Raw genomic sequence first — 26,194 nt, 5'->3', positions numbered from 1 at the left:
CCCAAAAGGCAAGAAACTCCCCACATATCTGGGTACGGCAAAAGAAAAAACAGAGACAAGAGAATAGGGATGGTACCTGCACCACTGGGAGGGAGCTGTGAAGGAGGAAAAGTTTCCACACACTAGGAAGCTGCTTCACTGGTGGAGATGGGGGGGTAGCGGGGAGAAGCTCCGGAGCCATGGAGGAGAGTGCAGCAACAGGGGTGCAGAGGGCAAAGTGGAGATATTCTGGCAAAGAGGATGCACGCAGCAACACGGGTGGAGAGGGCAAAGTGGAGATATTCCCGCACAGAGGATCCATGCGACCAGCACTCACCATCCTGAGAAGCTTGTCTGTTCACCAGCCAGGGCAGGTGGGGGCTGGGAGGTGAGGCTCGGGCTTCCGAGGTCAGATCCCAGGGAGAGGACTGGGGTTGGCTGCATGAACACAGCCTGAAGGGGGCTAGTGCACCACAGCTAGCTGCAAGGGATTCCAGGAAAAGTATGGAACTGCCTAAGAGGCAAGAGACCACTGTTTCAGGGTGCGCAAGGAGAGGGGATTCAGAGCCCCATCTAAACGAGCTCCAGAGAAGGGCGCGAGCCATGGCTACCAGTGTGGACCCCAGAAATGGGCATGAAACGCTAAGGCTGCTGCTGCAGCTAACAAGAAGCATGTGTGCAAGCAAATGTCACTATCCACACCTCACCTCCTGTGAGCCTGTGCAGCCCACCACTGCCAGGGTCCCGTGATCCAGGGACAACTTCCCCGGGAGAACACACGGCACACCTCAGGCTGTTGCAATGTTATGCCAGCCTCTGCTACCACAGGCTTGCCCCACATTCTGTACCCCTCCCTCTCCCCAGCCTGAGTGAGCCAGAGCCCCTTAATCAGCTGCTACTTAACCCCGTCCTGTCTGAGCAAAGAACAAATGCCCTCAGGCGACTACACGCAGAGGCGGGGCCAAATCCAAAGCTGAACCCCAGGAGCTGTGTGAACAAAGAAGAGACAGGGAAATCTCTCCCAGCAGCCTCAGGAGCAGCAGATTAAATCTCCAAAATCAACTTGATGTACCCTGCATCTGTGGAATACCGGAATAGACAATGAATCATCCCAAAATTGAGGTGGCGGACTTTGGGAGCAATGATATATATACTTTTCATTTTTCTCTTTTTCTGAGTGTCTGTGTGTATGCTTCTTTTTGTGTGATTTTGTCTGTATAGCTTTGCTTTTACCATTTGTTGTAGGTTTCTGTCTGTCTGGTTATACTTTGTTTTTTTTTTTTCTTGTATAGTTTTTAGCACTTGTTATCATTGGTGAATCTTTTTATGGTTTGGTTGCTCCCTTCTTTCTTTTTTATTCTTCTTTTATTACTTTTTCTATTTACATTTTTAATAATTTTATTTTTTATTTTAATAATTTTATTTTTTTGTTTGTTTCTTTCTTTTTTCTCCCATTTCTTCTGAGCCATGTGGCTGACAGGGACAAGGTGCTCCGGCTGGGTATCAGGCTTCAGCCTCTGAGGTGGGTGAGTTCAGAACATTGGTCCACCAGAGACCTCCTGGCTCCACATAATATCAAATGGTGAAAGCTCTTGCAGAGATCTCCATCTCAACGCAAGGACCCAGCTCCACAAAACGACCAGCAAGTTACAGTGCTGGACACCCTATGCCAAACAACTAGCAAGACAGGAAGAAACCCCACCCATTATCAGAGAGGCTGCCTCTCAAAACAGTGAGAGGCCCGTGTACAGCAAATAAGGTCACAGACACCCCAAAACACACCACCAGATGTGGTCTGCCCACCAGAAAGACAAGATCCAGCCTCATCCACCAGAACATGGGCACTAGTCCCCTCCACCAGAAAGCCTACACAACTCACTGAACCAACCTTAGCCACTGGGGGCAGACACCAAAAACAACGGGAACTACAAACCTGCAGCCTGCGAAAAGGAGACCCCAAACACAGTAACGTAAGCAAAATGAGAAGACAGAGAAACACACAGCAGATGAAGGAGCAAGGTAAAAACCCACCAGACCAAACAAATGAAGAGGAAAGTGGCAGTCTACCTGAAAAAGAACTCAGAGTAATGATAGTAAAGATGATCCAAAATCGTGGAAATAGAATGGAGAAAATATAAGAAATGTTTAACAAGGACCTAGAAGAACCAAAGAGCAAACAAACAATGATGAACAACACAATAAATGAAATTAAAAATTCTCTAGAAGGAATCAATAGAAGAAAACTGAGACAGATAAATGGATAAGTGACCTAGAAGATAAAAGTAGTGCAAATAATGACTGCAGAGCAGAATAAAGGAAAAAGAATAAAAAGAATTGAGAACATGGGCTTCTCTGGTGGTGCAGTGGTTGAGAGTCCGCGATACAGGGGACACAGGTTCATGCCCCGGTCCAGGAAGATCCCACATGCCGCGGAGCGGCTGGGCCTGTGAGCCATGGCCGCTGAGCCTTCGGGTCCGGAGCCTGTGCTCCACAACAGGAGAGGCCAAAACAGTGAGAGGCCCACGTACCGCAAAAAAAAAAAAAAAAAAAAAAGGATTGAGGACAATCTCAGAGATCTGTGGGATAACATTAAAAAAACCAACATTTGAATTATAGGAGTCCCAGGGGAAGAAGAGAAAAATAAAGGGACTGAGAAAATATTTGAAGAGATTACAGTTGAAAACTTCCCTAATATGGGAAAGAAAAGAGTTAATCAAGCCCAGGAAGTGCAGAGATTCCCATACAGGATAAATCTGAGGAGAAACATGCCAAGACACACATTAATCAAACTATCAAAAATTAAATACAAAGAAAAAATGTTAAAAGCAGGAAGGGAAAAATAACATACAAGGGAATCCCCATAAGGTTAACACCTGATCTTTCACCAGAAACTCTTCAAGCCAGAAGGGAGTGGCAGGACATTTCCAAAGTGATGAACGGGAAAAACTTACAATCAAGATTACTCTACCCAGCAAGGATCTCATTCAGATTTGACAGAGAAATTAAAACGTTTACAGACAAGCAAAAGCTAAGAGAATTCAGCACCACCAAACCAGCTTTACAACAAAAGCTAAAGGAACTTCTCTAGGCAGGAAACACAAGAGAAGGAAAAGACCTACAATAACAAATCAAAAACAATTAAGAAAATGGTACAAGGAACATACATATCGATAATTACCTTAAATATAAATGGATTAAATGCTCCAACCAAAAGACACAGACTGGCTGAATGGATAGGAAAACAAGAACCGTATATACACTGTCTACAATAGACCCACTTCAGGCCTAGGGACACATACAGACTGAAAGCGAGGGGTTGGATAAAGGTATTCCATGCAAATGGAAATCAAAAGAAAGCTGGAGTAGCAATTCTCATATCAGACAAAATAGACTTTAAAATAAAGACTATTACAAGAGACAAACAAGGACACTACATAATGATCAAGGGATCAATCCAAGAAGAAGGTATAACAATTGTAAATACTTATGCACCGAATATAGGAGCACCTCAATACATAAGGCAAATGCTAACAGCCACAAAATGGGAAATTGATAGTAACCCAATAATAGTAGGGGAGTGTAACACCCCACTTTCACCAATGGACAGATCATCCAAAATGAAAGTAACTTAGGAAACACAACCTTTAAATAACAGATTAAACAAGATGGACTTAGATATTTATAGGACATTCCATCCAAAAACAACAGAATACACTTCCTTCTCAAGTGCTAGTGGAACATTTTCCAGGATATATCATATCTTGAGTCACAAATCAAGCCTTGGTAAATTTAAGAAAATTGAAATCGTTTCAAGTATCTTTTCTGACCACAATGCCATGAGACTACATATAAATTACAGAAAAAAATACTTAAAAAATACAAACACTTGGAGGCTAAACATTACACTACTTAATAACCAAGAGATCACTGAAGAAATCAAAGAGGAAATAAAAAAATACCTAGAAACAAATGACAATGGAAACATGATGACCCAAAACCTATGGGATGCAGCAAAAGCAGTCATAACAGGGAATTTTATAGCAATACAATCCTATCAAGAAACAAGAAACACCTCAAATAAACAACCTAACCTTACAGCTAAAGCAATTAAAGAAAGAACAAAAATCCCCCAAAGTAAGCAGAAGGAAAGAAATCATAAAGTTCAGATTAGAAATAAATGAGAAGGAAATGAAGGGCATAATAGCAAAGATCAATAAAACTAAAAGCTGGCCTTTGAGAAGATAAACAAAATTGATAAACCATTAGCCAGACTCATCAAGAAAAAAAGGGAGAAGAGTCAAATCAATAGAATTAGAAATGAAAAAGGATAAGTAACAAGTGACACTGCAGAAATACAAAGTATCATGAGAGATTACTAAAAGCAACTCGATGCCCATAAAATGGACAATCTGGAAGAAACTGACAAAGTCTTAGAAAAGCAAAACCTTCTGAGACTGAACCAGGGAGAAATAGAAAATATAAACAGACCAGTCACAAGCACTGAAATTGAAACTGTGATTAAAAATCTTCCAACAAACAAAAGCCCAGGACCAGATGGCTTCACAGGTGAATTCTATCAAACATTTAGAGAAGAGCTAACACCTATCCTTCTCAAACTCTTCCAAAATATAGCAGAGAGAAGAACACTCCCAAACTCATTCTACGAGGCCACCATCACCCAGATACCAAAACCAAAGATGTCACAAAGAAAATAAATTACAAACCAATATCACTGATGAACACAGATGCAAAAATCCTCAACAAAATACTAGCAAACAGAATCCAACAGCACATTAAAAGGATCATACACCATGATCAAGTGGGTTTATCCCAAGAATGCAAGGATTCTTCAATATACACAAATCAATCAATGCGATACACCTTATTAACAAATTGAACAATAAAAACCATAGGATCATCTCAACAGATGCAGAAAAAGGTTTCTACAAAATTCAACACCCATTTATGATAAAAACCCTCCAGAAAGTAGGCAGAGAGGGAAATTTCCTCAACATAATAAAGGGCATATGTGACAAACCCACAGCCAACATCATTCTCAATGGTGAAAAACTGAAAGCATTTCCACTAAGATCAGGAACAAGACAAGGTTGCCCACTCTCACCAGTATTATTAAACATAGTTTTGGAAGTTTTAGCCACAGCAATCACAGAAGAAAAAGAAATAAAAGAATCCAAGTCAGAAAAGAAGAAATAAAGCTGTCACTGTTTGCAGATGACATGATACTATACATAGAGAATCCTAAAAAGGCTACCAGAAAACTACTATGACTAATTAATGAATTTGGTAAAGTAGCAGGATACAAAATTAATGCACAGAAATCTCTTGCATTCCCATAGACTAATGATGAAAACTGTGAAAGAGAAATTAAGGAAACACTCTCATTTACCATTACAACAAAAAGAATAAAATACCTAGGAATAAACTTACCTAAGGAGGCAAAAGACCTGTATGCAGAAAATTATAAGACACTGATGAAAGAAATTAAAGATGATACAAACAAATGGAGAGCTATACCATGTTCTTGGATTGGAAGAATCAACATTGTAAAAATGACTCTACTACCCAAACAATCTACAGATTCAGTGCAAACCCTATTAAACTACCAATGGCATTTTTCACAGAACTAGAACTAAAAATTTCGTAATTTGTATGGAAACACAGAAGACCCAGAATAGCCAAAGCAATCTTGAGAAAGAAAACTGGAGCTGGTGGAAATAGGCTCTCTGACTTCAGACTATACTACAAAAGCTACAGTAATCAAGACAGTATGGTACTGGCACAAAAACAGAAATATAGATCAATGGAACAGGATAGAAAGCCCAGAGATAAACCCAGGCACATATGGTCACTTTATTTTTGATAAAGGAGGCAAGAATATACAATGGAGAAAAGACAGCCTCTTCAATAAGTGGTGCTGGGAAAACTGGACAGCTACATGTAAAAGAATGAAATTAGAACACTCCCTAACACCATACATGAAAATCAACTTAAGATGGATTAAAGACCTAAATGTAAGGCCAGAGACTATAAAACTCTTAGAGGAAAACATAGGCAGAACACTCTATGACATAAACCACAGCAAGATCCTTTTTGACCCACCTCCTAGAGTACTGGAAATAAAACCAAAAATAAAGAAATGGGACCTAATGAAACTTAAAAGCTGTTGCACAGCAAAGGAAACCATAAACAAGAGGAGAAGACAACCCTCAGAATGGGAGAAAATATTTGCAAATGAAGCAGCTGACAAAGGATTAATCTCCAAAATATACAGGCAGCTCATGCAGCTCAGTATCAAAAACACAAACAACCCAATACAAAAATGGGCAGAAGATCAAACTAGACATTTCTCCAAGGATATACAGTTTGCCAGCAAACACATGAAAGGATGCTCAACATCACTAATCATTAGAGAAATGCAAATCAAAACTATAATGAGGTATCACCTCACACCAGTCAGAATGGCCATCATCAAAAAATTTACAATCAATAATGCTGTAGAGGGTGTGAAGAAAAGGGAACCCTCTTGCACTGTTGGTAGGAATGTTAATTCATACAGCCACTATGGAGAACAGTATGGAGATTCCTTAAAAATCTAAAACTAGAACTACCATATGACACAGCAATCCCACTACTGGGCATATACCCTGAGGAAACCATAATTCAAAAAGAGTCATGTACCAAAATGTTCATTGAAGCTCTATTTACAATAGCCAGGACATGGAAGCAACCTAACTGTCCACCAACAGATGAATGGATAAAGAAGATGTGGCACATATATACAATGGAATATTACTCAGCCATAAAAAGAAACACAAGTTATTTGTAGTGACGTGGATGGGCCTAAGATCTGTCATACAGAGTGAAGTAAGTCAGAAAGAGAAAAACAAATACTTTATGCTAACATTTATATATGGAATCTAAAAAAAAAGGTTATGAAGAATGTAGGGGCAGGACAGGAGTAAAGATGCTGACGTAGAGAATGGACTTGAGGACACTGGGCGGGGAAAGGGTAAGATGGGATGAAGTGAGAGAGTGGCATGGACTTATATATAATACCAAATGTAAAATAGATAGCTAGTGTGAAGTAGCCACATAACACAGGAGATCAACTCAGTGCTTTGTGACCACCTAGAGGGGTGGGATACGGTGGGTGGGAGGGAGACGCAAGAAGGAGGTGATATGGGGATATATGTATATGTATAGATGATTCACTTTGTTATAAAGCAGAAACTAACACACATTTGTGAAGCAATTATACTCCAATCAAGCTGTTTAAAAAAAAGGAAGTACTTTAATGATATAATAACAACAACACTGTCAATACCCAGTTAGGGCAGTCAGCCATATATGCTCAGATATGAAAGCAGAGACTCACAGGAAACCAAAAAAATCGACTGAAAATTTAATTAGAATTAGTCATCTTCACAGGCTTTTGGGAGCTATTCTCTCTCTCTCTCTCTCTCTTTTACTGCTTATGATATTTAGAAATAAATATGAGGTTCACGATAATGAATAGGAAACTGTTCACAGGTCTGTGACCCTTCCTGAGTACCAGAGACAGAATGCATTGCCTTATTTTAAATCATTCCTCAATTTGGTAGCCACAGAAATTCAGACACTTTGGAAGACACTGAGAATTTATAATGTGATACAGCACATGAAGAATCCAAAGCAATGTAACTTCACCACAGGCAGAGGATGTATCTAAATCCAGTTAAATTTTAGCTAACTGAGATGATAAGGGAATGGATACCCTGGTACTTTATTATTAACCACACTAGTAATATTCATGTTTGTTTGGTCATGGAAATCTTTTGTGGAAATCCAAAATATAAAATAGCTAAAGCAGACCTGATCTGGTTGAAGCAATGGTAGATATACAACTTTCTTTCCTCATGATCGGACTTTCTCTCTTCATCTGCTTGTTCACCTGGCACATTGCACTTAACATAGTGTCTGGTACACTGCAGACATTCAAGTAGTATTTTTGAATGAGTAAATGATTAAGTGAATGAGACACCTATGAGGAATCACTAGGGATCTGTGAAGCAGTTTTAAAATCTGCTTTGTAACTTATTAGTTTTAACGATGAGAAATCTCTGGAAGATATGAGGAACAGTAAATATAGACCAAAGAACATTCCATATTTGTTTGAGGATTCACAAGGTCCTTGCATTCCTAGCAGAGCCTTAATACCAAGCATCACTATTTTATTGCTAAAATACCCTAAAAGAAGTTTCTCATTTGGTTGCACCAAAAAAGGTATTTTATTACAAGACTCCTGAGTATGGATTACATTTCCAGAAATATGATAAAGATCATAGCTACATGATATCACACATGAAGACAAAACAACACAATTCAAATCAGAAATTCCATTTATATCCATAGATTTGGCTTCACATGATCAAAATCTAAGAGCATTTGAAACTGATAGTCCTTTTCAATTAAAGAGATAAATGCTTTTAAAATAAAGGATTAAGCGTAATTCTTCTGATATATTCGTGCTTGGCTGTCATGGTTAATTTTATGTGTCAACTTGAATGGACCAAGGGATGCCAACATATCTGAATACATACACACACACACACACACACACACACACACACACACACACACACACACACATCCTTCCTCTGGAACACCCTGGCTAATACAGATTTTTGGTACCAAGAGTGGTTCTATAGGAACAGAATTTTAAGAATGAGTTTTCTGAATCGGTTCTGGGATTTCTAAAAGTAGATCTCTAATCTGGTTAGACTTAAAGCCTCTAATGATTATTTTCAGTAGTAAAGAGAGCACTGATAATGCATGGCATAATGTGGCAATAGGGATATGCAAAATATCTGCATTGGATACTGCCAATCAGCCATTTATAAGAAGCAACGGGGCTTCCCTGGTGGCGCAGTGGTTGGGAGTCCACCTCCCGATGCAGGGGACGTGGGTTCCTGCCCCGGTCCAGGAAGATCCCACATGCCACGGACCGGCTAGGCCTGGGAGCCATGGCCGCTGAGCCTGTGTGTCCTGCTCCACAACGGGAGAGGCCACAACAGTGAGAGGCCTGTGTACCGCAAAAAAAATAAGGGAAGGGAAGGGAAGGGGAGGGGAGGGGAGGGAAGGGAAAAAGAAAGAAAGAAAGAAAGAAGAAAGGAGCTGGGTGACTGTGTATATGATACTTTCAAACATTTTTGGAAAACTAACAAACATAATGCGATTGGCCAGTTGCTCCTAATGTCACTGGACAAAACGGTGAAAGAAAAGGATGAGCTCTGGGATTCATATTCCTAGCTCTAGTGTCACATAAATGACCTAAAGTTTCTATTCATGCCCTGAAGGAGAGGCTTAACGCCTACAGCCAACAGGGCTGAGACTGCTGAAAATCAAATGCAGAATCTCATAAGGAAACTGGCTGAATTACAACTCAAGTTGAACTCTCAGCCTCTTAGGGTATCTATTGTTAAATTGAGGGCAGTCATTGAGAAAGAATGGGCTCCTGTAAGTTGGGATGGGGACATGTGAGAAGACCCTGATGAAACTGGGTACCCTGAGCCTCTAAATCCTGATGAGTCTTCTTTGCCAGTGAAAGAGATCTCCCCACTCTCAGTGGATGTGGTCTCCCCACCGTAGCAGAAGTAGCTTCCCAACCCCCAGCAGAAGCAGCCTCTCCACCCCCAGGGGCAGCAGCATCCCTACGGGCAGTGGTTCAGCCTCTCTACCCCCAGTCTTATTGGCCTTTCCACTCCTGTCTGAGGGAATTAACCCTGCACCACCTGAAGAAAGTGTAATGGCTTTCCCTGAGGCAGCTGTCATATAAACAATGCTGATTCTCCTCAGAACCCACCCCCACCATCCTTCTTTGCTTCTAGACCTACAACTATACTCAAGTCTCAGGAGGCCCCTAAAGCTCAGGTACAAAGTGTCACCCATGAGGAGGTACAATACACTCCAACAGAACTACTTGAGTTTTCTGATTTATACAAACAAAACCCAGGGAAATGTGTGGGGATGGACACAGAGGGTGTGAGATAATGAAACCTAGCAGGACGCTGTGGGGCTCCTGGGCACAAAAGTCTTTCTGTGTCCTCTTCCCTGGATTCCAAAGGGCAGGTTCAAACAGTTGCTAATCAGGGAAGGGAGGGGATGCAGAGACAAGGGAGGAGCAGTCAAGAAACAATAGCGCAGCCTTGGGGCAGGGTCTGGTTCCCCCTCTTCTGCAGAACTAAAACCCCCACCAAATGGAAGATGTTAACTACTTGATGAAGCACTTTTCATTCCAGAGAAGGTCACAGTTCGCCCATCATCACCTGACACCAGATGATCTCTGGATTGAAGGAATGCGGGCCCTGCACACACCCTGATCCTTATCAGCAATCCTGCCCCCTGACTATAAAACTCCTCACAAACCACCCCTCCCACCCCGGGGTTGGGACACACCGTTTTGAGGGCATTAGCCTGCTGTGACCCCCTTTGCCTGGCAAAGCAATAAAGCTATTCTTTTCTACTTCATCCAAAACTCTGTCTCCAAGATTTAATTTGGTGTCAGGGTATAGAGGCTGGATTCGGCTTCAATAACGGTGGAAGGAACATAAAGTTGGATCAGGCTGAATTTATTCACATGAGCTCATTAAGAAGAAATTTTGCATTTAATCTTCCAGATTGGGAAGTTAGAAAGGGCTCTAAAGGTTTGGATGGTTGGCTGAAACATGGATGAAGAGATGGCCCACAGTGAGGGAAGTGAAAATGTTGGACCTACCTTGGTTTAAAATAGAAAAAGGGATTCAAAGGCTTAGGGAGATTGGAATGTTAGAATGGATTAACTATTTAAGATCTACAGACCACATCCACTGAGAGTGGGGAGATCTCTTTCACTGGCAAAGAAGACTCATCAGGATTTACAGGCTCAGTGTATCCAGTTTCATCAGGGTACCCAGTTTCATCTTAATTAGTTAAGATCTAACGTTGCAATGTTAGAATGGATTAATTATTTAAGATCTACTTCTGGAGGGTCCAGAAGACATACCTTTAACCAATGCTGCCAGAAGCAAACTTATGAAGGAAGCCTGAGCATCCCTCAGAAGATGAGAAGAGCTCTGTGACTGCTCTTCTCTATAGGCCAAAACTTACAGTGGGAACTGCAGCCACTGAATTGGGAAACCTAAATGCAATGGGAGTAATTGGATCGCAGTTGGCAGGGGTAAAGTGGTGGCATTCAACAGCCACAGGCAAGGAGAGCATGGTTACCATAATGGACAGCAGAGTCAAAGCAGCAATCAGAATAGTCTGAGTCATACAGACCTATGAAGTTGGCTAATCGTGCTATTCCTAGAAGTAAAAGAAATAGGAAGCCTAGTAAGTTCTTACTTGATCTGTATAAGCAGAAAAGTTCTAGGTCAAGTGGAAAAAGTCTAAACCGAATCACAAAAGCAGAGTCACAGCCCCTCAATCGATTCCTAGACTTGAGAGAGTTTATAGGCCCAGACACCCCCATGAATGGAGGGGAGTCTGGGTCCCAATGAAGAAGGACTCTGATACACTATCAAAAAATGTATACTGCTAATCTTTTCCCCAGCCTTCCCCAAAGGGACCTACCCCTTTTAGCAGGGTAACTGTGAATTAGGGAAAAGGAAATAATCAGATCTTTCAGGAACTACTGGACTACTGACTCTGAACTAATTCCAGAAGACATAAAATATCACTATGTTCCACCAGAGGAGGTGTTTATGGAGGTCAGATGATCAGTGGAGTTTTAGCTTAGGTCCATCTCACAATGGGCCCAATGGGTCCCTGAACCATCTTGTGGTTATTTCCCCAGTTCTGGAATCCATAATTGTAATATATATACTTAGAAGCTGACAGAATCCCCACAATGGTTCCTTGAACTGTGGAGTGAGGGCTATTATGGTAGTAGAAATCAAGTGGAAGCCACTAGATTGTCCCTACCAAGGAAAATAGTAGAAAAAAAAATTCCTAGAGGGATCTAAAAGATTAGTGACAGCACTGGGGCCTTGAAGGTGGTGGTTCCCACCATATCTCCATTCAACTCACCTATTTGTCCTATGCAGAAGACAGATCAATCTTGAAAAATGACAGTGGATAAGCTTAACCAGATGCGGACTTCAATTTCAGATGCTGTACCAGATATGGTTTCATTGTCTGAGCAAATTAACACATTCCCTGGTACCTGGTATATAGCTATTGATCCGGTTTTCTCCATCCCTATCAATAAGACTCACCCGAAGCAGCTTCCCTTCAGCTGTAAAGGCCAGCAGTACACTGTCACTATCCTACCTCAGGGGTATATCAACTCTCCAACCCTATGTCATAATTTAGTTTGTAGAGATCTTGATCATCTTTCCCTTCCAAAAGATATCATACTGGTCCATTCCATTAGTGATATTTTGTTGATTAGACCTATTGAGTGAGAAGTAACAACTACTCTAGACTTATTTGTAAGATATTTGGGTGTAAGAGTAAATCATAAAAAAATTTCAGAGGCTTTCTACCTCAGTGAAATTTTTAGGGGTCCAGTGGCATGGGGCATGTTGAGATATCCTTTCTAAGATGAAGGATAAGTTGTTGTATCTGGCTCTTCCTAAAACCAAAAAGGAGGCACAACACCTACTAGGCTGCTTTGGATTTTGGAGGCAACATATTCTTCATTTGGGTGTGTTGCTCTGGACCATTTACCACATAACCTGAAAAGCTGCTATTTTTTAAGTGGGGCCCAGAACAAGAGAAGGCTCTGTAACAGGTCCAGGTTGTCGTGCAAGCTGCTCTGCCACTTGGGCCATATGACCCTGCCAATCCAATGGTACTTGAAGTATCAATGGCAGATAAGGATGCTATCTGGAGCCTTTGACAGGCCCCTATATGTAAAGCATCAGCCCTTAGGATTTTGGAGCAAAGCCCTGCCATCCTCAGCAGATAATTACTTTCCTTTTGAGAAACAGCTCTTGGCCTGCCACTGGGCCTTAGTAAGACTGAACACTTAACTATGCGCCATCAAGTTACCATGCAACCTGAGCTACCCATCACGAATTCCATGTTATCTGACTCACAAAGCTATAAAGTTGGGTGTGCACAGCAGTACTCTATCGTCAAATGGAAGTGGTATGTACACAATCAAGCCCAAGCAGGCCATGAAGACACAAGTAGGTTACATGAAGAAGTATCCAAATGCCCATGGTCCCCACTCCTGCCACACTGCCTTGTCTCTCCCAGCCCACATCTATGGAGTTTCCTATGATTTGCTGACAGAGAAAGTGAAGTCTAAGGTTTACAGGTGGTTCTATAGGATATACAGGCACCATCCAAAGTGGGCAGCTATAGCACTACAGCCTCTTTCTGGGACATCCCTAAAGGACAGTGGTGAAGGTAAATCCTCCCAGTGGGTGGAACTTCAAGAAGACCACCTGGTTTTACACTTTGCTTGGAAAGAGAAATGGCCAAATATGGAATTATATACCAATTCATGGGTTGTGGCCAATGGTTACACTGGATGTTCAGGAACTTGGGAGAAGACTGGAAAATTGATAACAAAGAAATTTGGGGAAGAGGTATATGGACAAACCCCTCTGAATAGACAAAACATGTGATGAGACTTTTGTCCAATGTGAATGCTCACAAAAGGCTGACCTCAGCAGAGAAGAATTTTAATAATCAAGTGGATAGGATGACCCATTCTGTACATGTCAGTCAGCCTCTCTCCTCAATCACCCCTGCCCTTGTCCAATGGCCTCATGAATTAAGTGTCCAAGGTGGAAAGGATTAAGATTATACATAGGCTCAGCAACATGCACTTTCACTCACCAAGGATAACCTGGCTATGGCCACCAGTGAGTGTCCAATCTGCCTGCAACAGAGACCAACACTGAGTTCCTGATATGACACCATTTCCCAGGGTGATTAGCTAGCTATCTGGTGGCAGGCTGATTACATTGCAGTGCTTCCATCATGGAACGGACAGCATTTTGTTCTTACTGGCAGAGATACTCTGAATATGGAGATTTTCCTTCCTCGCCAGCAATACTTCTGCCAAAACTACCATCCATGGATTTACAGAATGCCTTATCCACTGTCATAGTATTCTGCACAGCATTGCTTCTGATCAAGGAACTCACTTCATAGCAAAAGAAGTGTGGCAACAGGCCCATATTCATGGAATTCAATGGTCTTATCATGTTCCCCATGATCCAAAGCAGCTGGCTTGACAGAATCGTGGAATGACCTTTTGAAGATTCAGTTACAGTGCCAGCTAGGTTGCAATACCTCGGAGGGCTGGGACAAGGTTCTCCAGAAGGCTGTATATGCTCTAAATGAATGGTCAGTATGTTGTGCTGTTTCTCTGACAGGATTAATGGGTCCAGGAATCAAGGGGTAGAAATGGGAATGGCGTCACTCACTATTACCCCTAGTAACCCATTAGCAATATTTTTGCTTCCTGTTTTTGTGACTCTTTGCTCTGCTGGCCTAGAGGTCTTAGTTATAGAGGGAAAAATCCTTCCACCAGGAGACACAACAATGATTCTATTAAACTGGAAGTTAAGGCTGTCACACAGCCACTTTGGGCTCCTCATGCCTCTGAATCAACAGGCAAAGAAGGGAGTTACTGTGCTGGCTTGGGTGATGGATCTCAACTACCAAGGGGAAACTGGATTACTACTCCACAATAGAGGTAAAGAAGAATGTGTGGAACACATAAGATCCCTTAGGGTGTCTCTTAATATCACCATGCCTTGTGATTAAGGTCAGTGGAAAACTACAACTCAATCCAGGCACTAACATCCATTGGGATAGACCACTAACATCCCAGACCTTTCAGGAATAAGGGTTTGGGTCACCACAACAGGTAAAGAACCATAATCAGCTGAAGTTCTTCCTGAAGACAAAGGGAACATAGAATGAGTAGTGGAAAAGGTAGTTATAAATACCAGCTATGATCATGAGACCAGTTACAGAAACAAGGACTGTAATTGTAATGAGTATTCTTCCTTATTTTATTTTGTTATGGATATATTTGTGTGTGTGTGTATCAAATATCTTTGTTTTCTTTCTTCATCCTTTATCATGTAACATAAGATGTATCATTAACTTTATATCATAGTATTGTTAATTTTACATCACAATATTTAAGTTATGGGATATTGAAGAGAAGAGTAAACATCACTCAAGGACTTTACCTCCTATTCTGGGGAAGCGGTTAGTGCATTTTTTATTGTATGCAGGAGAGTTGTATAATGTTAGAATTATGACCTTGTTACTTATATGGAGATTAAGTATGGTTTAAGGAGGTGTGCATGAATGCCAAGTTGACAAGGGATAGAACTGTGATGGCTAACTTTTTGTGTCAACTTGACTGAGCAAAGGGATACTCACATATCTGGTTAAATACTGTTTCTAGGTATGCCTATAGGGTGTTTTTGGAAGAGATTAGGATTTGAATTGGGGAACAGAGTAAAGCACATTGCCCTCCCCAATGTAGGTGGGCACTATCCAATCCACTGAGGGCCTGAATAGAACAAAAAGGTAGAGGAAGGTTGAATTCTCTCTTCCTGACTGACTGCATGAGCTGAGATATCAGTCTTTTCCTGCCCTTGGACTGGGATTTATATCATCAGCACTGCTGGTTTTCAACCCTTAGGACTAGGATTGGAATTTACAGCACTCACTTTCCTGGGACTCTGGCTTGCAGAGAGCAGATTGTGAGACTTTTCTCAGCCTCCACAGTCTCATGAACCAACTCCTTATAATAAATATCATTTTATATATATATTTATATTTTATATCATAAATATATACACATATTTATATACAGAAAATATATAAATATGAAAAATTATGATAGGCAAATATATGATATATAATATGTAATATATAAATATTAACTATTATTGGTCCTGTTTTTCTGGAGAACCCTGACTAATACAATGGCTGCTCTGTGTTTTTCCTTATATTTGAGCAAAAAGAAGAGCAAAGTGAGAGGAGCCAGCGCAATTTCAAGCTGGAAAGTCATTTAGAGATGATTCAGATTATCCTCTATATTTGATAGATGAGAAAGCTAAACTCTATATAGGTGAAGGGACAGGCCCAAAGAAGACAAGGTGGGAGGGGGTATAAGCCAGACATATTGACATACAGTTCAATAGTCTTTTACTTTACATTATTTGATAAGAAAAATACTAATACTAATGATGATGTTATATGTTAGCCTAAATCTATTGTGTATTTCATAGTTTTTTTGCTTCTATTACCTCCTTTAAAGAAAAAGAAGAAAATTGGATCCAAATTGTACATTTTGCTAATTATCTCTAAGGTGCCTAAGTTTACAGGTGCTGAATGATATGTTACATAATGAAGGTGATTAATAGAATTTAAGAATGTATGATTCCAACTCATGTTGAAGCCATGTGATCTGAATGAGTTTTAATTGGAGTTGGATGAGTTTCTTATTTCCAAATCTATTGGTGAGAAAATTGGATTCAAGCTTCAGTCAATTTAATTTGTTGTGTTATACTACGTGGCTACTAAATGAATGACAGGAAAGATCAGTGCCTTGGGGTCTCAATAAATTGGACTAATTTGAGGAGAAAAGCCTCTTATTTAGTGAACTAGTATGTTCTTCAATATAAATGTAATTTAAGGCATATACAGGACTTCTAACTATACTAATAAAGTAATGTCATACCCCCAACCTCTAACCTAATTGTTTTAAAGAGGCATGTTTATATATTCAATTTTTTTCTAGACTACTTTCTCTATCCATCATTTTTTTTTCCTTGACTGGAACCTGGTTCTCCTTCATGGAGAATGATTCCCATATAACCCTATCAACTGATATATCCTCATCCTCCCAGAGTGGACATATACTAAGGTCCAGGAAATGAGTTGGAATACCCTTGATTCCCCTTTACTATTTTCCAGACCTTTGTTCAATATCTCATACTCCTTTGAAGCCTATTAAACTACCCTCTTCCTGTCCAATTTCATTTTCAAGTCATTCTCCCACAGTCTTTGAACATGTTGGCATCAGTTTTACAGTTATACATTTCTTCATTACTACAGTAACCCTATGACATTTCAACTGAAAAATAGAAGGCATGTCCATGACTCCCTTATACTTCCTTGACCATCTTCCACATTCTATTTCTGCAATTCACTAACAATGAAAATCACTAGAAATTGTCATCACCTGTAACTATTTTACCTCTATAATAGTTAACAATGAAATTTCTCTCTCATCACATACTTCTACCATTCAGCCTCTCCTACTCTTGTACCTTAAATAGCCTAGTTTTTTATTTCATCAAAATTTCAATCTTCTGTAACCCCTCCTTCCCATAACTCCCTATATTACCTAAATACTTATGATAAGCTTCTTAAAGAGCACTCTCACCAGCAGCTTGAATTTCTTTTTCCTCCTATAGTATCTGCCTAGATGGATTAGTTCTAAGAGCCTTAGTCAACATGTCTGTTTTCTCATTGACTACTTCTGGGCTTCTGAAAATTGCCCTAGAATGTCACACAACAAATGGTGATTGACTCCACTGAAGATGTATCATGTCCTGAGGGCAGAGAGCAGAAGCAAGAAGAACTACAATCCTGCAGCCTGTGGGAAAAAAACCACATACACAGAAAGATAGACAAAATGAAAAGGCAGAGGACTATGTACAAGATGAAGGAACAAGATAGAACCCCAGAAAAACAATTAAATGAAGTGGAGATAGGCAACCTTCCAGAAAAGAATTCAGAATAATGATAGTGAAGATGATCCAGAACCTCGGAAAAGGAATGGAGGCAAAGATAGAGAAGATGCAAGAAGTGTTTACCAAAGACCTAGAAGAATTAAAGAACAAACAAACAGAGATGAACAATACAATAACTGAAATGAAAAATGCACTAGAAGGAATCAATAGCAGAATAACTGAGGCAGAAGAACAGATAGGTGACCTGGAACACAGAATGGTGGAAATCACTGCCAAGGAACAGAATAAGGAAAAAAGAATGAAACGAAATGAAGACAGCCTAAGAGACCTCTGGGACAACATTAAACGCACCAACATTTGCATTATAGGGGTCCCAGAAGGAGAAGAGAGAGAGAGGACATGAGATATTTGAAGAGATTATAACTGAAAACTTCCCTAACATGGGAAAGGAAATAGACACCCAGGTCCAAGAAGCTCACATAGTCCCAGGCAGGATAAACCCAAGAAGAAACAAGCCGAGACACATAGTAATCAAATTGACAAAAATTAAAGACAAAGAAAAATTATTAAAAGCAACAAAGGAAAACCAACAAATAACATACAAGGGAATTCCCATAAGGTTAACAGCTGATTTCTCAGCTGAATCTCTACAAGCCACAAGGGAGTGGCACAATGTATTTAAAGTGATGAAAGGGAAGAGCCTACAACCAAGATTACTCTACCTGGCAAGGATCTCATTCAGATTCGATGGAGAAATCAAAAGCTTTATAGACAAGCAAAAGCTAAGAGAATTCAGCACCACCAAACCAGTTCTACAACAAATGCGAAAGGAACTTCTCTAAGAGGGAAACACAAGAGAAGAAAATGACGTAGAAAAACAAACCCGTAACAATTAAGAAAGTGGTAATAGGAACATACATACTGATAATTACCTTAAACGTGAACAGAGGACGGGCTTTTTAAAAAAATTAATTTGGCACATTTGTGGTTGGCACTCTGATAATCGTGTGAACTCTTGGAATTATTTAAAAATCAAAGCTCATGAAAGACTTGGCAATGAAGGAAGTGAGGATCTGAAGGAATTACATTCATTCCACTGAGGGCCCAGGTTGAAGCTGCCAAAGGAATGCTAACTCTACCCAGGTACTGATGTGCTCTCTGTCTGAGATTTAGAGGGTAAAAAATTGGAGACAATTTTAATTTGAACTTTTAACTAGCAAGAGAAAAATAATTTAATTTAGGGTCTTAAGCATTTTGGACTTGAATTTCTATCTCAAAAATAAAAGCTGTATTAGATACATCAAGAATTACAGTATATTCTGCTACAAAGAGATTCATTATTTTTTCCCAAATAGCTAGTCAGTCAATTGTCCCAACAAAATTTATTGAATAATCCATGTTTTTCCTACTTATTTAGAATACACTGAATCCCCATGGATCTGTTTCTGGCTTCTCTATTCTTTTCTGTTGTTTGACCTGTTCTTTGAATATAACCTAACTGGTATATAATAGAGTTCATCTTGCCTCATTACTCCTCTTTTCTATCCTCATTATTTTCACATTTATTTTTCAAGATAATTTTAGACTCATTTTGCCATGAGTAAAACACAGTGAAAAATGAAAAATCTTACTAATATGTTAATAGGATCATATTAGATTTAAAAATTAAAAAGACTAAATATTTGGAATAGACCATCTTTTTAGACAAGAACAAAGTAGCTTTTTCATGTAATGTAGTAAGGTTTTATCATTTTTCTTATCAGCCATGGACATTCCATGTTAAATATATACATAGACTTTGTTGATGTTGTGCTACTGTAAGTGAGATGCTTCCTTCCATAATCTTTTCAAACTACTTTTTATTTATTTATAGAAGAGATAATTGACTTTTATGTATTAATTTTATGGCCAGTCACCTTACTGAATTTTCTGGTTTCCAAGAATTTTTCAATTGATTCTCTTTCATTTTCAAAAGATACAATCCTATCATTTATAAATAATGATAATTTTATTTCCATCATTCATTTTCCAGTATGATTTATTTTAGTCTAATTACCTGGCTAGTATTTCCAAAACCTATCCAACTGATACAGTGCTAGTAAGTAGATTTCTCATTTCTTATTTTAATGGGAAAGCTTCTAATATATCACCAATGATAATAAGTAAATATAGTCGGCCCTTGAACAATGTGTATATTAACTGCACAGGACCACTTACACATGGATATTTTTCAACAGTAAATACTACAGTACTGCATGGTCCAGGGCTGGTTGAATCCATGGATGTGAAGGAACCACAGATACAGAAGGTCCACTATGTTATATGTGGATTAACTCCTGTGTTGTTCAAGGGCCAAGATATGGAAATAACCTGTGTATCTCTCAACAGATAAAGAAGTTGTGATATATATGTAAATTCAGCAGTGAGAAAGAAGGAAATTGTACCTTATGGGACAACATGAATGGTCCTTGAGGACATTATGCTAAGTGAAATAAAATAGAGAAAGACAAATATTGTATGATATTCCTTATATGTGAAATCTATAAAAGCCTAACTCATAGACAGAGAGTAGAATGGTGGTTACCAGGGGCTGAGGACGGGGGTTGGAGGAAATGGGGAGATGTTGGTCAAAGGGTACCAACCTCTAGTTAGAAGATGAGTAAGTTCTGGGGATCTAATGCACAACATGATACAACAATACTGTATTATATACTTGAAAGTAACTAAGAGAATAGATCTTAAATGTTCTTGCTACAGAAATGGTAATTATGTGATATGATAGAATGTTAGCTAACACTATGGTGGTAATCATACTGTCATCTATTAGTGTATCAAATCAATACATTGTACACCTTAAAGTTACACAAAGTTATATGTCAAATTGTATCTCAGTAAAGCTGTGGGGAGCAGGGAAGGGGCATGACCTAGGAATGAAGAGCAGTGAACAGCTGTGGCTATTTCTTTCTGTTTCAGATTTTTCTTTATGTACTTTAATGCTAAATTATTTTGTTGCATAAAGATGTATGCTAGAACTTTATTGTGTAATATACTCTGTATATCACTGAAATGCTATTAAAATCATCTCTGCTAGTAATACCACACTTAATGTACTTCCTTATGCATTGAGGTTTGTATTTTTTTTCCCCACTGATAATCTGAAAGGACTATATCCTTGAAAATTTAAATAATACTTGTCGACCTCTATTTATTGATTTGCCAGCTTTAGATGATATTTATTGATTCTCTGTTATTCATTCAATAAATATTTATTGAGTGCTTACTATGAAACATGTATTATTTTAGGTACTGTTTCAGGCATATGTGAACAAAACAAAATAACTGTCATAAAACTAACCTCTAGCTGTGAAAGGTAAGGGATATATGGAAAAATGAAAATCTAATTTGAAAAGATACATGCACCCCAATGTTCATAACAGCACTATTTACAACAGCCAAGACATGGAAACAACCCAGGTGCCCATCAATAGACAATTGGCTTAAGATGTGCCACACACATACACACACACACACACACACATTCACACACACACACTAGAATATTAGCCACAAAACAGAATGAAATATTGCCATTTGCAGCAACATGGATAAACCTAGAAAATATTACACTTAGTGAAGTAAGTCAGAGACAAATACTATATGATATCACATATGTGGAATCTAAAAATAATACAAATGAATCTATATACAAAACAGAAACAGACTCACAGACATAGAAAACAAACTTATGGTTACAAAGGGTAGAGGAAGGGAGGGAGGGACAAATTAGGAGTATGAGATTAACAGATACAAACTACTATACATAAAATAGATAAGCAACAAGGATTTACTTTATAGCACAGGGAATTATATTCAATATCTTGTAGTAACCTATAATGGAATATAATATGAAAAAATAACTGAATCACTTTGCTATACACCTGAAAATAACACAATATTGCAAATCAGCTATACTTCAATTAAAAGAGGTAAGGGAAATTACAATTTCAAATACGTTCCATCTTTTCTTTATTAACCTCTTAATTTTTGTTATATGCATTATACACTTACATTGCCAATTACTATAATTTTATGTTCTCTCCTTTAATAACAATATCCACACAGTACTTGACCTTAAATCTATAATTATTTTCCTCAGTGATTCCTGCAGGTTCTTTCATACCCAGATCTCCACCTTTACAAGAGCCGACTTTTAAAATTTGATCCACTGACTAGTTGTAGAAAATATTTCAAAACATGCGTGTGTGTACTGTGAATTCTCAATTTTTTAACATTGACAATATCTTTTGTCAAAGTTTTCATAATAGAACAGTAGCTTGGTTAGGTATAACGTTCTTCTTTTTAACATCTTTATTGGAGTATAACTGCTTTACAATGGTGTGTTAGTCTCTACTGTATAACAAAGTGAACCAACGATATGTATACATATATCCCCATATGCCCTCCCTCTTGCGTCTCCCTCCCACCCTCCCTATCCCACCCTTCTAGGTGGTCACAAAGCACTGAGCTGATCTCCCTGTGCTATGCGGCTGCTTCCCACTAGCTATTTTACATTTGGTAGTGTATATATGTCCATGCCACTCTCTCACTTCCTCCCAGCTTACCCTTCCCCCTCCCTGTGTCCTCAAGTCCATTCTCTATGTCTGCATCTTTATTCCTGTCCTGACCCTAGGTTCTTCAGAACAATTTTTATTTTTCAGATTCCATATATATGTGTTAGCATATGGTATTTGTTTTTCTCTTTCTGACTTACTTCACCCTGTATGACAGACTCTAGGTCCATCCACCTCATTACAAGGTATAAGGTTCTTGAGTCATATATCTTAGCTCTCTCCACCTTCCCATTCCATTGTAGTTTTATTTTGGCACTGGGTTTTTCTGTGAAGTTCTGAAGCCAGCCTGAAGTCCAGGTGACTTTTATTATGCTTGGATACATATGAGGATACTTGCTTTATATTTAAGCTTCAGTAAATTATGAAGAAAATGTGTAAGTTTTAATCAGCCTTCAGATTTTCAAATAGGCTTTACATTTAGAACAGTTTTAGATTACAGAAAAACTGAGAAGATTGTACAAGGAGATACCATGTACCCCATAACAATTTCCTCTATTATTAACAACTTGCCTTATTGTGGTACATTTGTATAATTAATGAGCTACATTACTTGTATTTACTTAATATTATATATAAATATATTATTATTAACTAAAGTCCATACTTTATTCAGATTCCTTTAGTATTTACGTAATGCTTTTTTTCTGTTTCAGGACCTTATTCAGGATGCCACATTAAGTTTAGTCATCATGTCTCGTTTGGCTTCTCTTGGCTATGACAAATTTTCAGAATTTCCTTGTTTTTGAAGACCTTGATAGTTTTGAGGAGTGTTGGTCAGGTATTTTGTAGAATGTCCCTCAATTAGAATTTGTGTGATGTGTTTCCCATGATTAGACTGTGGTCATGTCTTCTTGCAAGGAAGACTACAGAAGTACAGTGTCATTTTCATTGCATCATATCAAGGGTACCTACTATTAACATAATTTGTCACTGTTGATGTGATTTTGATAAACTGGCAGAGGTATTTTGCCAGACTCCTCTACTGTACAGTGACTCATTTCTCTTTCCATATTGTACTTTTTGTAAGGAAGTCATTATGCACACCCTATACTAACTACTCTTTTGTTGCTCAAATATTTTCCAACTTTGGCCCTTGAGAGCAATTTAAATTGGCTCTTGTGTCCCTTTGACATACTCCCATCAAAGTGGGCATTTCCTTTTTGAGAATCTACTTACTTTATGACACTACAGGATGTCCTAGATTCATTTTGTGTACTACTTATAATAGTCCTAGGATCAGCTACTTCTCCACAAAGCCCTGGTTCCTTTTATTGGAGAATGGTATTATAAACCAACACCTGGGCACTAGGTGTGTTTGCTCCTACTTGGGTACCATTTCTTCCAGGATATCTCAGATGACAGAGCAAGAAAGTATATGTGTGTATTAACCTGTGCATCTACCCATATCTATAAATGTTTCTGTGTGTATATTAAGCTGCACATGAGTTCACACTGATGTCTCCAACTCTAATCCATTACCACATGTATCATTCTAGCTTCCTACTCTCACCAATATGTAAAGTCCCACTCTAACAGTGAAAAACCGGCTCACAGCACATGTAACTCGTGTTTTAAGTTATTCAAGGACAGTATATTGTAAAGCAGCATGAAAACTGTTAACCTGTACCCCCATGGGAAAGAACTTTACCAACTAGAGTGGAGTGAATTTCCTTTTAGACTCATTTCCAAAGTTACTTAGGGCAGTGCCTATCCTCCAAAACTCTTCAGTGAGGTTGTTTCAAACACTTATAATACAGTTAGATATCTGTCACAGTGTGCCTTTTATGCTGATATCCCCCAACTTTCTAAATATATTTTTAAATTGCTATACACTAAGGTTAACTATTTGTGCTATGAAGTTCTATAGGTTTTGACATACACATAATATGACATATACATAATTAAAGTATCATATGAAATAATTTCACCACCATAAAAATCCCCCATGCTTTACCTATTAAACCTTCCCTCCCATTCCCTAGTAAGCACTGATTTTTAATTGAATTATAATTGACCTAAAATATTATAGTAGTTTAAGGTGTTCGGCACAGTGATTCAATATTTTTATAATTATGAAATGATCACCATGATAAGTCTAGTTACCATCTGTCACCATACAGAGTTATTACAATATTATTGACTATATTCCCTAGGCTATAAATTACATTCTTATGACATTTATTTTATAGCTGGAATTTTGTACCTCTTAGTCCCCTTCACATATTTTGCCCATCCCTCCTTCCCCCTCCCCTCTGGTAACCACTAGTTTGTTCTCTGTATCTATGAGTCTGTTTTGTTTGTCCATTTGTTTTTTTAGCTTCCACACATAAGTTAAATCATATGGTATTTGTCTATCTCTGTGTGACATATTTCACTTAGCATAATACGCTCTAGGTCCATCCATGTTGTTGCAAATTGGCAACATTTCATCCTTTTTTATTGAGTAATATTCCATTGTATTCATTCATTTATCTATGAGACACTTAGGTTGCTTCCATATCTTGGTTATTGTAAAAAATGCTATGATGAACATAGATTTTATATTTCTTCATGATTCAGTTTCAGAAGACTGTATGTTTCTAGGAATTTATCCATTTCTTATAGGTTCTCTAACTTGGCATATAATTGTTCTTTTTTTTTTTTTTTTTTTTTTGCAGTATGTGGGCCTCTCACTGCTGTGGCCTCTCCCACCACAGAGCACAGGCTCCGGACGCACAGGCTCAGCAGCCACAGCTCACGGGCCCAGCCGCTCCACGGCACGCGGGATCCTCCCGGGCTGGGGCACGAACCCGGGTCCCCTGCATTGGCAGGCAGACTCTCAACCACTGTGCCACTAGAGAAGGCCCATAATTTTTTGTATGATACTTTGTATTTATGTGGTATCAGTTCTAATTTCATCCTCTCTCATTTATGATTTTATTTATTTGGAGTCTCTCACTTTTTCTTAATGAGTTTGGCTAAAGGTTTATCAATTTTGTTTATCTTTTCAAAGAAGTTTCATCGATCTTTTCTAATTTTTGCCATCTCTATTTCATTTATTTTCACTCTGATCTTTATTATTTCCTTTCTTCAACTAATGTTGAGCATTGTTCTTCTTTTATAGTTGCCTGAAATGTAAAGTTAGATTGTTTATTTGAGTAAAGCTGAATGCTTTTCCTCTAAAATCAGGAACAAGACAAGGATGCCCACTCTTGCCACTTTTACTCAACATAGTAGTAGCAATTCTTGCCACAGCAATTAGTCAAGAAGAAGAAATATAAAAGGCATCCAAACTGGAAGGAAAGATGTAAAATTGTCTTGAGATAAGCCTGTATTGCTATGAACTTTCCTTTCCTTTTAGAACTGTCTTGCTGTGTCCCATCAATTTTGGAATATTGTGTTTCCATTTTCTTTTGTCTCAAGGTTTTTTTTTTTTTTTTTTTTTTTGCAGTACACGGGCCTCTCACTGTTGTGGCCTCTCCCGTTGCAGAGCACAGGCTCCAGATGCGCAGGCTCAGTGGCCATGGCTCACGGGCCCAGCCTCTCCGCAGCATGTGGGATCTTCCCAGACCGGGGCGTGCCCCCTGCATCGGCAGGCGGACTCTCAACCATTGCACCGCCAGGGAAGCCCCTCAGGTATTTTCTTGTTTTCTCTTTGATTTCTTTGTTGACCCATTAGTTGTCTAATAGCTTGTTGTTCATTCTCTTATGTATTTGTGATTTTTCTAGTTATCTTCTTGTAATTAATTTCTAGTTTCACACCATTGTGGTCATAAAAGATGCTTGATATTATTTCAATCTTAAATTTATTGGGACTTCTTCAGTGGTCTTATATGTAATCTATTTTGGAGAACATTCCATTGCACTGAAAAGCAGCAGAAT

The 26,194-nt window shown here is 38.8% G+C and overlaps 1 pseudogene; it reads left to right on the top strand.

Annotated features, from left to right (window-relative positions):
• Positions 1-179: 179 nt before the first annotated feature.
• LOC136142238 (uncharacterized) lies at positions 180-14,972 on the top strand (annotated as a pseudogene).
• Positions 14,973-26,194: the final 11,222 nt, after the last annotated feature.

Source organism: Phocoena phocoena, chromosome X (genome assembly GCF_963924675.1).
Source record: "Phocoena phocoena chromosome X, mPhoPho1.1, whole genome shotgun sequence".
In the NCBI taxonomy this organism is placed as follows: Eukaryota; Metazoa; Chordata; class Mammalia; order Artiodactyla; family Phocoenidae; genus Phocoena; species Phocoena phocoena.
Note: the sequence above shows the minus strand (reverse complement) of the source record. Positions and strands in the feature narration are given on the sequence as shown.